The sequence below is a fragment of the Antechinus flavipes genome, chromosome 1 (genome assembly GCF_016432865.1).
Source record: "Antechinus flavipes isolate AdamAnt ecotype Samford, QLD, Australia chromosome 1, AdamAnt_v2, whole genome shotgun sequence".
NCBI lineage: Eukaryota > Metazoa > Chordata > Mammalia > Dasyuromorphia > Dasyuridae > Antechinus > Antechinus flavipes.
This window is the reverse complement of record NC_067398.1, coordinates 718,445,806-718,458,366: the sequence shown is the minus strand read 5'-3', so window position 1 is coordinate 718,458,366 and position 12,561 is coordinate 718,445,806. Positions and strand designations below refer to the sequence as shown.

General features: G+C 50.7%; 1 protein-coding gene across 1 annotated transcript in view; it reads left to right on the top strand.

The window, feature by feature from the left end:
- Positions 1-12,561, top strand: part of GNB1L (G protein subunit beta 1 like) — a 121,844-nt gene that overhangs the window by 39,966 nt on the left and 69,317 nt on the right. Inside the window, exon 2 of the mRNA XM_051973214.1 lies at positions 11,562-11,686. The gene's annotated coding sequence lies outside the window, so the exon portion shown is untranslated. The remainder of the gene's footprint in view (positions 1-11,561; positions 11,687-12,561) is intronic.

Genomic DNA, 12,561 nt, shown 5'->3' with positions numbered 1-12,561 from the left:
TGTACATTGCTTGTGAAGTGATTCCTTTCTTTTGAGATTCTTTCTTAAGCAAAACTGAATCTATACTATTTCTTTATCTTCAAGGTTATCTTCTGTTTGCTACTTTTTCCAAGCTTGGTTCTTGAATTTGGACTTGGGTCAGAACCTGGCTCTGCGCATTTCTGAAGGCGATGTCATGGCCTTCTTTGGTTCTGATATGTATTACCTGGGGACCTGATGCCACTTAGATATAAAACACTGAGTTCTTCAAGAACCTCAGGGGCCCAGCAAGCTGCAAAACCAAGGCCTCAGTTTGAAATTCTTTGATGCTGGCTCAGGTGAGGGAGCTGTAGCCTTGCTCCTGAACTAGTCCCAGCCCCTGTCAGAGTTCAGAGCAAATCAGCTACAGACTCACCTGGTCTTGTTTCCTGCACCGGGTACGCAGGTGTACCAGTCTTCATCTCCGCAGCCTGGGTAGGAGACTTAGTGACCCTGCTGCAGGCTTGTCCCTGGTCCTGAGGACCCCGATGCAGACCCCAGCACCTGTCCCAGTGTGTGGGCTGTCATGACTGGACCCCCTCTCCAGCATCCCTGGGCCTGCCTAGGCTGAACAAAGGCACCACCGTCCCTTCTCTCAATCCCCAAGGAGTCAGATGTGGCTCTCTGGGGCTGTGAGAGAGCGGGGGGCTGCATGCTGCCTGGCTCTGCTTCCTGGCCAGCTCACTCTCAGGGTCTTTAGCCGAGGTGTCTTCCTTGTGCCCCCTCAGGCTGTGGCCCCGGGTCCCTCCTGGGTCCCCTGTCTAGTCTTTCCCAGGGATCTCACCGGCTCCCTTGGATCCCAGGATCGGTTTTGAGGATGACACCCAGCTTGTCCAGCCCTCATTTCTCTTCTGACGGCCGGTCCTGTGTTGCTGTTTAGTTCTGGACAGTTCCCCCCAGATGACCCATCCAAATGGACTCCCCATTTCCCCGTCATGCTCCTTGAGGACACAAGCCAGGTGTTTCCCATCTTCTCCCTCTCCCCTATTGGCACCTGCAGACCTTTGGCAGAGAGAGCTGGGCCCAAGAACAAGTCCAGCCTCAGACTCTCGTTGTGTGACTGGACAAATCCCTTAACCTTTTTGCTGCCTCACTTTCCTCGAGTGCCAGCGTCTATGTGAAAGCTTTCCTGATCTCCCACCCTCTCCATACCTCCCGATATTTTCTCTGGCTGTCACCCATCCCTGGAGTGCTCTCCCTCTGGGTCTCTCTTCTGGGATTCCCTGGCCTAAGTCCCTCCTTTACCAGAGGCCTTCTTCAACCTCTCAATTCTAGGGCCTTTTCTCTGCTGATTATTTCCTGTTTGTCCTGCTTGTAGCTTATTTGTGCACAGGTGAGCTCCCCTTAGAGCGTACGGTCCCTGAGGGCATCCTTTGCCTCTTGGCTCTGCAGCCCAAGGCCTGGCACCCCGAGAGGTCTCGGCTTTCTTCAGAGCTGGGTTTGGGTGCTGTCTCTCCTGTGTTTCTGCTCTCTTCCCCTGGGCCTTCTGGGCCCGTATCCCTCCTAGGACCAGATTCAATCAGTTTAGGGAGAAAGCATTTTCCTTGGCCCCAGAGCCTGAGGGTCCTGCCCCTTTGGAGGCCAGAATTAGGAGGGAGCAGGGCCGGGACGGCTCAGCAGCTTCAGAGTTTGTTTTCTGAATGGCTTCTGTTGGGGCTGGTGACCCACTCGCTTTCTTTTCATTTATATTTATATTTCAGTTTTTAATTGCCCTTTGCCCTTGGTCTCTTTCACCATTCCAAGCCAGCCTTAGGGAACCATTGGCCTTCTCCCTCGGGCTTTCGGGCCCAGCTCTCACTCCGACTGTCGAGAAGCGTCGTGATGCCCCGGAGAGTGCTGAGGGACTTGGGGTCTTGGGCGGTTTTGGCGAGTCCCTTGTTTCCCTCTTGGTGTGATCTTTCCCTTGTCTCTCACACGAGGGGCTTACATAGAGCACCCATCTAAATTCCTTCTGGCTCTACATCCTGGCCCCCTTCACACTGAAGAGACTCAGACCCCCTTGAAACTCTGCCCTTCTGCCTCAAGTCCGTGCCTTTGTCACATCCAGTCATGTATGATTCTCCATGACCCTATTTGGGGTTTTCATGGCAAAGATTCTGGAGGGATTTGCCGGGTCCTTCTCCAGCACATTTTACAGTTGAGGAAACTGAGGCAGACAGGGTGAAATGACTTGCCCAGAGCTAGTGAGGATTTGAACTCACTGTTCCTGAGCCCACTTCCCTTGGTAGCCTAAAACCTCAGGGACTGTGGGAACCCTTCCTTCCTTGTGCAGCCTCAGACCCGCCTCTGCCATTAAGACTCCTAGCCAGATGAGGGAAGAAAAGCCCTCCTGCTGTTTCTGCCCTGGTGGCTCACCGCTGCGGGCTTCCGGAAGGCCTCAGGCCCTTGCAATGCTAGAAGGACCTCGTCCTGGTTCGTTAGCACTCAGTGACCGTAAAGTCCAGGACTGGCTGTTTAACGTGGACATCTCAGAGGAACTTCACTCCTTCCCTCACTTTTGAAGCCGTCATCCTTATTCCAGCTCTGAATGCATTGCTTAGACACTGCTCAGAGGAGGGCCCAGTGGGGCAGTTTCCAGGGCACACGCGGATCCCATGTGTTTCCTGAAAAATCATCTTTGATCTGCAGTGCCAGGAAGCATCACATCCGACGCCCCCTCCTCAGGCTGGCCCTCGGCTTCTGGCTCCCCCTTACCACCACCCCTGTTCCTAACCCGGGTCCCTCCACCCCATCCGCTCTTGTCTATGGGAAGGGACTCCTGGGTAACAGGATGATGGGGCTGAGAGCTCCCATGTCCACCCTCCGGCTCCCACCCCGATTTTATATCTGAGGAAACTAAGCAGGCTGGCTTTTTCTGCCGTGATTCCTGAAGCCGGTGCTCCCTTCCCCACTTTAGGGGCTTCAGGGGGTTTATTACTGACCACCCCGAATGGATTGGACATGACTGAATCCCAGCCACTACAAGGACTCCTGGACAGGAACCATGATGAGCGAGGGAAGGGTCACCACCCCAGTGCTCGCCTCCAGGCTGATGCACCAGGAGCCAGTCTGAGTGGCCTGCGGGGGGGCCCCGGACTTGGCCGGACCCTGAGCCGGTCATTGGCCCCCGGACTCGGCCGGACCCTGAGCCGGTCAGTGGCCCCCGGACTCGGCTGGACCCTGAGCCGGTCATTGGCCCCCGGACTCGGCCGGACCCTGAGCCGGTCAGTGGCCCCCGGACTCGGCCGGACCCTGAGCCAGTCAGACGCTCCTCTGCCTGTGTCTTAGCTCCCTCATCAGTGAGACCTTGGGCTGCGCGGGACCTTTCTCGTTTCCTGCAGAAGGCCGCCTTTCAGACGTGGCGCCCCTGGCTCTTGTAGTGCCGGACACCGGGGCTTTGGAAGCATTGTGTTCTGGGAGGGAGGGAGCAGACTGGAATCTGTGCCCAAGGATCATGCCTTTAAGCCTGGAGTAGGGAAGACTTAAGTTAATGGGGGCCAGGAGTGCTGTCTCCTGGGATTTGAAGGGCTGTCATGGGATTAGACTTGTTTTGCTTAGCCCTACAGGTCAGAACTAGCGCTAATGGGTGGCGGTTACACAGACACAGATTTCTGTTTGACATAAAGCCGGCCTTCCGAACAATTGGAGCTGCTGAAAAGTGGAGTGGGCCGCCTCTCGGGCTGGTGGAGTCCCCGGCCCCGGGCTGGAGGGCCACTGGTGGAGGATTTTACAGGAAATCCCTGTTCTGGGATTCCAGTGTGAGCTGGAGGACTTTAGGGTCCCTTCCAGGACCCCCAGCTCTGTTCTCCCTGGCTGGGGCATGTGGTCCTAGGAGCATGGGATGGGAGGGGTCTCAGAGACCACCTTAGGATCAAGCCCTTTGTTTTCTGGAGAGATCTGATTGTAAAGGGAAGTGTTCAGGGATACCTGGAGGATTATCCTTCAGAGGTATTATAAAAGGGATTCTTGTTCAGGCACAGATGAGAAGGGAGAGCCCCTGGGGTCCCTCCCAGCCCTGAGACGCCCAGGTACTCTGCTCAGCACGGCTGCTGTGGGCTTAAAATGTGCTCCTGCCACCCATGGAACCTCCCGCCTCAGGGAAGGGCCGTCTCCTCTGTGGGCCTTCCAAGGATGTTTCCTGTGGACCCCGGGTATTCCTTCAGCTCCTGGAACCCTCCTTTACTGTCCTCTCCCCCCACATTCGCTAGAAGGGGGATTCTTCTCAGGAGGCGGAGCCAGGAGGGCGGAGGAAAGGCAGGGACTCTCTTCAGACCCCTCCAAACCCCTTTAAATACTAGCTCCAAACACAGAACCACAGAAAGTCGGAGGGAAGCAGTTTCCCAGCCCGAGACAACTTAGGAGGTCGGCAGAAAAGCTGCGGCACCAGAGGGAGAGTGGAGCGCAGTCCAGCTCGGCTCAGGCCTGGCCCCAGCAAACCAGGAGCAGGCCCGGGCGACTGAATCAGGGGCAGCAGGGGGCTTTCCCGGCCTCTCAGCCCCCAAGGACTGCGAGCTGGAGGAGACTTAGGGGGCCCCCTTGCTGGCCCCGGGGACAGGACTCTCCATTGTCTGTCCTGGATCTGAGTCAGGTTCTGGCCTTAGTCCCAGGGCGAAGCGGGCTACAGGAGCAGGGACCCTGGGCACAGTTGTAGGGCGGACAAGGGGGTGGGTGCTCACTCAGGCCAGGAGAGAGGCAGAGCTAAAAGCTGAGAAATGGCCCCAAAAATGAGCAAACAAGACAAAATTCTGACTGTGGAAAGTGCTGTGGCCATGAGGAAGGTCAGAGCACCCTCAGAAGAGGAGAAGCAGACCTGCTTGTACCTGGACAGGTCCTCATCGCCAAGTGACGGACAGTGGGTCCCTCCCGGGAGCCTTGTGGGACAAGGAGCCTTTGGGGCAGGGAGCTCTTGGGGCAGACTCTCAGCTCTCAGACCCAGCCCGGCCTGAGAAGAGAGGGCTCCATTCCCAGCTCCACAGGCCGGCTGCCTTCCTGAAAGCCCCCCACCGAGGCTCCCCCAGGCTCTTCAGGCACAGCAGCTGCAGCGGATTCTCAGATAACATGAGCTCAGTCTTCCTGGCTGCCGTCCTTCCATGGTCTCCAGCCTGGTGACTTGTGGCAGCCAGAAGCTCACCCAGCATCCCCCGGGTGGTATGACCATCACCCCCGCCCCGAAGTCTGGCCCTGGCACCTCTCTCTATGCACCCCGAGATCACAGGCCCTTTGGAGGCATTGGATCAGTCATTATTAGGCACCTACTGGGTGCCAAGACTGAGGACATAAGGCAGAGAATGAAGCAGTTCCTACAAGAAAAGGAAGAATACCAGCATGTGTAGAAATATAAAGAGAATAAATGCAGGGTAGTTAAGGAAGGGGAGAGACGCTGCAGGAGCCGAGAAGGTATCAAGAAAGGCTTTGCGGAAAAGATGGTGTTTGAGCTGCAGCTTGGAGAGAGAAAGGGATTCGAATCTCTTGGGCTGAAGGTGAGAGGGGGGCATTCTAGACATGGAAGATGGCCCCCAAAGGCACAGAGAGGAGCGATGGGGTGTAGAATATGAGCAAAAGAAAGCTGGCCCAGATAGACTGGGTCACATGTTATGAGTCTTGGAGTAATTATGTCTTCTTTTCTTTTCTTTTTTAAATTGTTTTTTCAGTTCCAAATCCTTCCCCTCCCTCCACTTTCTCCCCCACCCACTGAGAAGGCAAGAAATACGATAACCCGTAACATGTACAAAGTCATGCAAAGCATTTCCACATTAACCGCCCTTGCAAATAAAAGCAAAAAAAATAAAGAAAAAAATCTGCTTCAGTCTGCACTCAGGGGCTATCCCTTCTTGTTCTGTTTATCACAAGCCCTTTGGAACTAGCGCGGAGCTCTGTGTTCATCAGAGTAGCTAAGTCACAGTTGGTTATAGTTAAAATATTGCTGTTACCATGGACAGTGTTCTCCTAGTTCTGCTCCCTTCATTTTGTATCAGTTGATAAAAATCTTCTCAGGTTTTTCTCTTTTTAAAATTATTTTCCCCCAGTTATATGTAAAGACTTCCCAGATTGTTCTGAAAACATCCTCTTCATTATTTCTTTAGTCCAGAGGCATTTCATCACAATCATATTCCACAACTTGTTCAGCCATTCCCCAGGCAAAGGCTTCCCTTTGATTCCCAATTCTTTGTCACCACAAAAAGAGCTGCTGGAGATATTTTTGGTACCTATGGGCCCTTTTTTTCTTTTCTTTGATCTGCTTGGGATACAAACCTAGTAGTGGTATTGTTGGGTCAGAGGGTATAAAGGTTTATAGCCCTTTGGGCAAAATCCCAAATTGTTTAAAGTAATAATGTTAGTGGGACCAAGGAAGATAGATAGGTCTGAATTACTTGGGGCTTTAAAAACGAAACAAAAGAGTATAAAATTGATCCTAGAGGCACTAGAAGCTACTGGAGTTGACCGAGAGTCCGAGACCAGTTAAGAGGCTGGTAGAATAGTCAAGATAAGAATTAATGAAGGACTGAACTAAACTTGTATTTGTAGGAATAGGAAGAAAACATTGAACCTAAGGGATTTTGTGTAGATTAAAAAGATTTCTCAACTCATTAGATATGGAGGATGAGGAAGGGTGAGGAAGCCAGCCTAATTCTGTGGTTATGCACCCAGAATATTGAGAGAATGTTGATGCTTTCGCTAAAAACAGGGAAATCTGAAAGAAAATAGGTTTTTAATTATTTGTTTTGGACAGCTTGAGTTTGAGATGCATTCCCTCTGGTGTATGCTCAGTAGGTGGTTGGTGATGCAGGACTGAAGATCAAGAGAGGCATTGGGGCTGTATATCTTTATCCATATAGATATAGATGTAAATAGAGATAATTAAATTGATGAAAATAAATGAGATTTCTGAGAGAGAGTAGAGTCAGAAGAGAGGAAGACATAAGATAGAACCTTGGGGAACACCCACAATCAAGGGGCATGATCTGGATGATGTCAGCCAATGTGACTGAGAAGGAGTGGTCACGCAGGTAGGAGGAAAACCAGGAGAGGAGGATGTCTGAAGATCCAGAGGGGAGAGGGTGCAGGAGGTGAGAGTGACCAGTTGTGTCAAATGTAGCTGATAAGTCAGGAAGGTACTTATTCAGAGATCACGTATGGTGTTTGATTAATTAACCATTTGATGCACCAGCTCCAAATTCAACCCCATGATTTAAAAAAAAAAAATGGATGGTATCCAAATGAATGTCCAGCCACATCTCCTCCATCTTGGATTCATGGCACTGATTTCTTTTTGAATAGAATTGGAAGATGACATTTATCCCTATTCACTTTTATTTTATTAGCTTCGACCTCAGGCCTGTATGACCTCTCTTAAGAGACAGGGCAGAGAAGCAGAAGTGTTCATAAGCATTCTCTTAGCTCTGTGATCTTGTTCTGACGCTGAAGGAATTGAATTCTACCTAAATCCCAATCTCTCTGCAAATAGACCAGAGAGAAGAAAAAAGGAAATGATCCCTAAATGGAAGACTCGCTGAGAGGGACTGCTTGGAATTGTGGATAAAAGCGGCCACGTTATTGTGAGTCCGGTCCAAGCAAGAAACATCAGTCCAGAGGCTCTTTGGTCCTCTCATGTTGAACACATGCAAAAGCCTCATTTTGGAAGTAATTGCTACAACAAAGTATTACAGAAGATGGAAAGGCAGAGAAATTCTGTAAAGAACTTGATGTAACATGTCAAATTAATGCAACATGCGGTTGAATTCTTGATGAATGGTGCAAAGGAAAGGATGACAAAATCAAGATTCAAGAGTGAGAAATGTAAGACCAGAGGCTTTGGGGCTTGACGTAAAGGGCTGAAACTCTTGAGTTCATGCACTGGGGTTAGACAACTGAGCACTTAAGGCTAATTACCAATTGGACAATAAGCATATGCTTGGAAAATGGCCCTTCCCACTATCCTGTGCTGGCTCGATAATTGTTGTATACAGAGAATTGTAGAAGGGATTAGAGGGTGGAGTAAGACAAGCCAGGGTCACTTCTGGGTGGGAGATGAAGAGGAGAGGTCGTGGAGATCTTGTGTCCATCCAATTCAATCCTACCTCTAAAGACCAAGAATAAAGTCCAAGGACTTTTGCTTATCCCCACTCTGGCTGATTCTAAGGTATCCAGGGAGCTAACGCAGTCATCACAGCTTGAACTGAAGCATCGTCCCCCCCGTAGAGATCAAGTATAGAATGAAGAAGTCCTTGACAAGAGGAGCACCACACAGCATGACTTTATAATGCTTTAAATGATATCTTAACAGCCAAGAAACAACTCATTGTAAAGGTAGGGGCCATTCCCAAATCCGTTGACTTTACAATCCTGCTACCGACAGGAATAAATAGAAAAGTTAACGTACAACTTCGGGAATTCCTAAAAGGTATTAAAAGATATCATGTGAAAACCAAGTGTTGATTCTGGAAAATGGCTAGGAGTTGGATGAACAGACTTCAAAACCTTAGAACCATTTCCTAAAGAAGTTTAACCAGTGTAAAATAGTCACTGTGATGAAGAGACTAAAAGAATTTGGAAACCACCTCACTCAGCGAAACCCTTCATCTCTTTGCCAGCAGAGAGTTGACAGCCAAGAGAAACACCAGTTTAGAACATAAACTCATTTGTAAAATGTTACGGATGGAGAAATGGTGGAAGAATAGGGCGATGTTGACTCATAGAATAGCAGGAGCAATGGAGGGAGAAATGGGATCAAAGAAAGCTTGGCAAAACACCTAAGCAAAGTCTCCTCAAGGACGTTTAAGGCAGAAACCAGAAGGAGGACAACATGTAAATGAGAAGTGGAAAAAAAAGCAAACAGTATATCTCTATTTTTTCATCATAAACTCTTTTTTACCAGCAGGGACAGTGGAGCTGCTATATTTAGACTCTGGCATCACAGGCTTAGGTCCTGCATGAGAAAGTAGAAACCAGAGCAAATACCCACACATGATCTGGGGCCATATGGTTTTGTGGGGATTGGGGGAGCAAGTTTCAAAGCGTCTGAAGAAGGGAAGGATTCCTGGAAGAAATGCCTTATTACTCCCAGAAGGCAAGTAGAGAAATGTCAGATTTCCAGTTCCACCAAATATTTACAAGAATAGTCCATCAGCTCTCATGTAGTAAGTGCCTACTATGTGCCAGTGACTGACTGCCGGGTGCTGAAGATATAGAAGAAACGTAAATCGGTCCCTGCCTTCATGGGGCCTCCACTTCATTGGGGGTAGGATGTTATATGTAGTAGACACAGAATTAGTTTGGGGAGGGAGGGCAGGGGCAGCCGGGAAAGGAGTCAGTAAAAGCTTTAAGCAGATGGCACTGGAGCTAAGTCCTGGCAGTCCACAGGTAGAGGTGAGGAAAGAATGAGTGCGTTCCAAGTGTGAAGGGCAGCCAGAGCTAAGACTGGGAGGTGGGGAATGGCACCTGGGTCCACTCTCCAGCTCTTGGGTTGGGCTGTATGGGCAGGAGGGTAAGTCACATGACTATTAAGGTGTGTTTGGGGCCAGGGGAGACCTCCAGAGCTCCCCTGCAGGAGTTGCACCTTAAGCCTTGAAGAATATTGAGCTGTGGAATTTATCGAAAGGGGAGGCCCGTGGTCACGTCTCTGCATTAGGGAAATCTCGCTGGCAGCTTGTGTGGGAAGGATTAGAATAGGGAGAGACTTGAAGGAGGGAGACCACTCAAGTTAGAAAACTATTGCAACAGCCTGGCTAACAGGAGTCTACACTGGGGAATGGAGGGCCCTGTGGAAGGAGAAAAGAGGGAGAGTTAGGTGGAAGAGACCTCGCTTGTCAAATGGGGAGCCTAGGGGAATGGTGGGGCTCTCAAGGGAAACGGGAAATCTTGAGAGAGGGCGGGGGGATGGGTCTTGTTATCCCCAGAATTCGGCATGGCACCTGGCACGCAGGAGGCATGTAATAAGTGTTTGTGACTGACTCCCCCCACTGCTGTCTCCCATCTTCCCCTGTAACTCTACTTTTCCAAGTTTCCTTTCACAGGGGACTTCCGAGCTATACTTTTATGCTACCTACTCTGTCTCTCTGAATGGGTTTGCCATTCCAAAGCTATAGTGCCATAATAAGTCTCATCTCTTTGGTTTTTTGTGGTGCCTTGAAGTCACATTTTGATTTTCATTAATTCAACTCAAACAAGAATTGGCTAAGCACCTACTATGTGCCAGGCACTGTGCTAGGCACTGGGGGTACAAAGAAAGGCAAAAGCTGGTCCCTGCACTCAGAGGGGCTGCAACGTGTAACCAAAAATAGAGAGACAAGATAAACTGGAGCTGATCAAGAGAGCTCAGGCCCCAGTGTAACGGGGACTGGGAAAAGCTTCTCGCAGAAGGAAGCCAGAAAATGGTGGTCAGGAGGGACAGAGTGCTCGGCACGGGACACTGCCAGGGAAGATGCTTGGGGTCTGGAGGCGGTGTGTCTCCTTCAAGGAGCCTCAGGGATGCCCCTCTCCTGGCTCAGAGGATGTCAAGAGGAGGAGGGCACGGGACTGGAAAGGGTGGGGCGGGTGGCAGTCGGTGAAGGGCCTTAAAAACCAAGCAGAGGGTTTTGTCCTCGCTTCTGGGGGTACTAGGAGCCACCGCACTTTATGGGATGATGGGAAGCTTTAGGAAGATCTGACACATGAGTGAAGGATGCACTAGAGAGGGAGGCCCGAGGCAGAAGACCGACCAGCAGCCGGTACCGTAGACCAGCGGGCACTGCGGGGGCTGGGAGGTGGAGGGATCTGGGCGTTTTTGTCACTCGAACCTCTGGGCGACTATCTCGACAGTGTATCAGTGACCACCGTTAGTTATTCCCATCCTAGTGGAGAAGCCGTTTCAGATCATAGATCACCCATTTTCTCCCCTCCTCCACTTCCCTTTCTGATAGAATTCCTGTCGGATTAGAGGTTGTCAAGATTAATCCCCTCTGAAATATGAGCTCCGTGAGGTTGCTGAGAGTGTTTTTGCCTTTTGTTGTACCCCCAGAGTTAGCGCAGAGCCCGGCACACAGTAGGTAGTTAGTTCGTGCTTGTCAGATTTTCAGTTCCTCGGCCTTCTGGTCAGACTGCCAAGACTCCAGACAAGCACACATTGACCTGTTCTCATTGGGCACACGTCCTCCCTGGCCAGCAGTCTGTCCTTCCTACGTTTTAGGGTCTATGTCATAGGCTTTTGGTCTACACTGTCCTGGAAGTTACCTGCTTTGGACGGCTCTTTGGCTCGAGGCCTTCAGGTCTTTGACCTGTTGTCTCTCCTGTCTCCCTCTTTCCCCCCATAAACAGTCGAGCAGAGCCTCCCAGGCTGGCGACTCCAGCTCCCTTCTCCCCATTGGGCGCATGCGCTCCGGCCTCAGGACTCACCTTGCTGAGCCCTCTCGCCTTCCCCGGCCTGTTGTTCTCTTGGCTCTGCTCCTCGCGCTTTCTTCTCACCCCCTGCAGGAGGCCTTTCTCGGCCCCGTCCAGCTGCTAGCGGCCTCCCCCATTATGGCTCTGTATCTTTTGTGTTTATTTGTAACTGTATGTGGATACGAGCTTACCGTCCTCCTTTCTCTCAGCCCAGTGACTCTCCAGCCTGCCTTTCTGCTTTGTGACCATCTCGTGCTCAATAGACGGCCAGCACAAAAAGGGGTCGATGCTGAGTGGACGCGCCTTTTATCTCCGGAGAACCTGACTGCCTGGGGTGAGTCAGAGAATTTTGCCACCTTTCTCGCAATGTCCTTTTCCAGGCCCATTCATAGTTCCGCCAAGAGCACGTCTACGTGCCTGCTCTCCGGTAGCCCCTCTCGTGGGTGGTTTCTCCAAAACAAATTCACTAGCGATGATTATGACTGGTTTTTCCATTGGACAAAACTTGAAAACATTCAACAAACATTTGTTACTCTCAGCCCATCAGGCTCCAAGCTCAGGGCTGGGGGCTCTATAGGCCAGATGCACTAGGCTGGAGTTGAAGTCCTCAAAGGAGATAGAGACCCCCCCAGTGACTCACATAAAAAGATTGGGGATTCAGTGCTCAGCCTCTTAGTGCCCTAGGCTGATATCTTTTCTGCCCCAAATTGCCTCAAAAGCCCCCCCCTCCCCGGCCTTGCTGTTCAGTGGGGCAGACCTGGGACCCCTGGGCTCCTGGACTTGGAGTTAGCTGGTCCTAGTTCCTGCAGGATCCTGAGCAGAAAGAATTCCCTTTTCAGCCTCAAACTGGCACCCTCCATTTTACCTCCCACTAGGTTCCTATTGGAGGGTGTCACCAGCTAATTGGATGACGAACCTTTCATATCTTTTGTAATCTAGCTGCCAATTCCATCTGTTTCTTAACATCCTCAGGATAACATCATCATTCCGGTACACCTCTTTGTCCTATGGTAATAAGGCCGGAGTCGCGGTGCCATCAGTAATTCCTATGGCTCAGCTGCCAAGGATGACCTTATTCTGAGGTGTTTGGTGGTCCTCTCCCTTAGCGGTGGTCAGCACCTCTGGGCAGGAATCATTTTAATATGCCCTTAATTGATTGGGCTGGCACAAGGCCTTTCCCCAATGAGTATATAAATTTTAATTAACAAT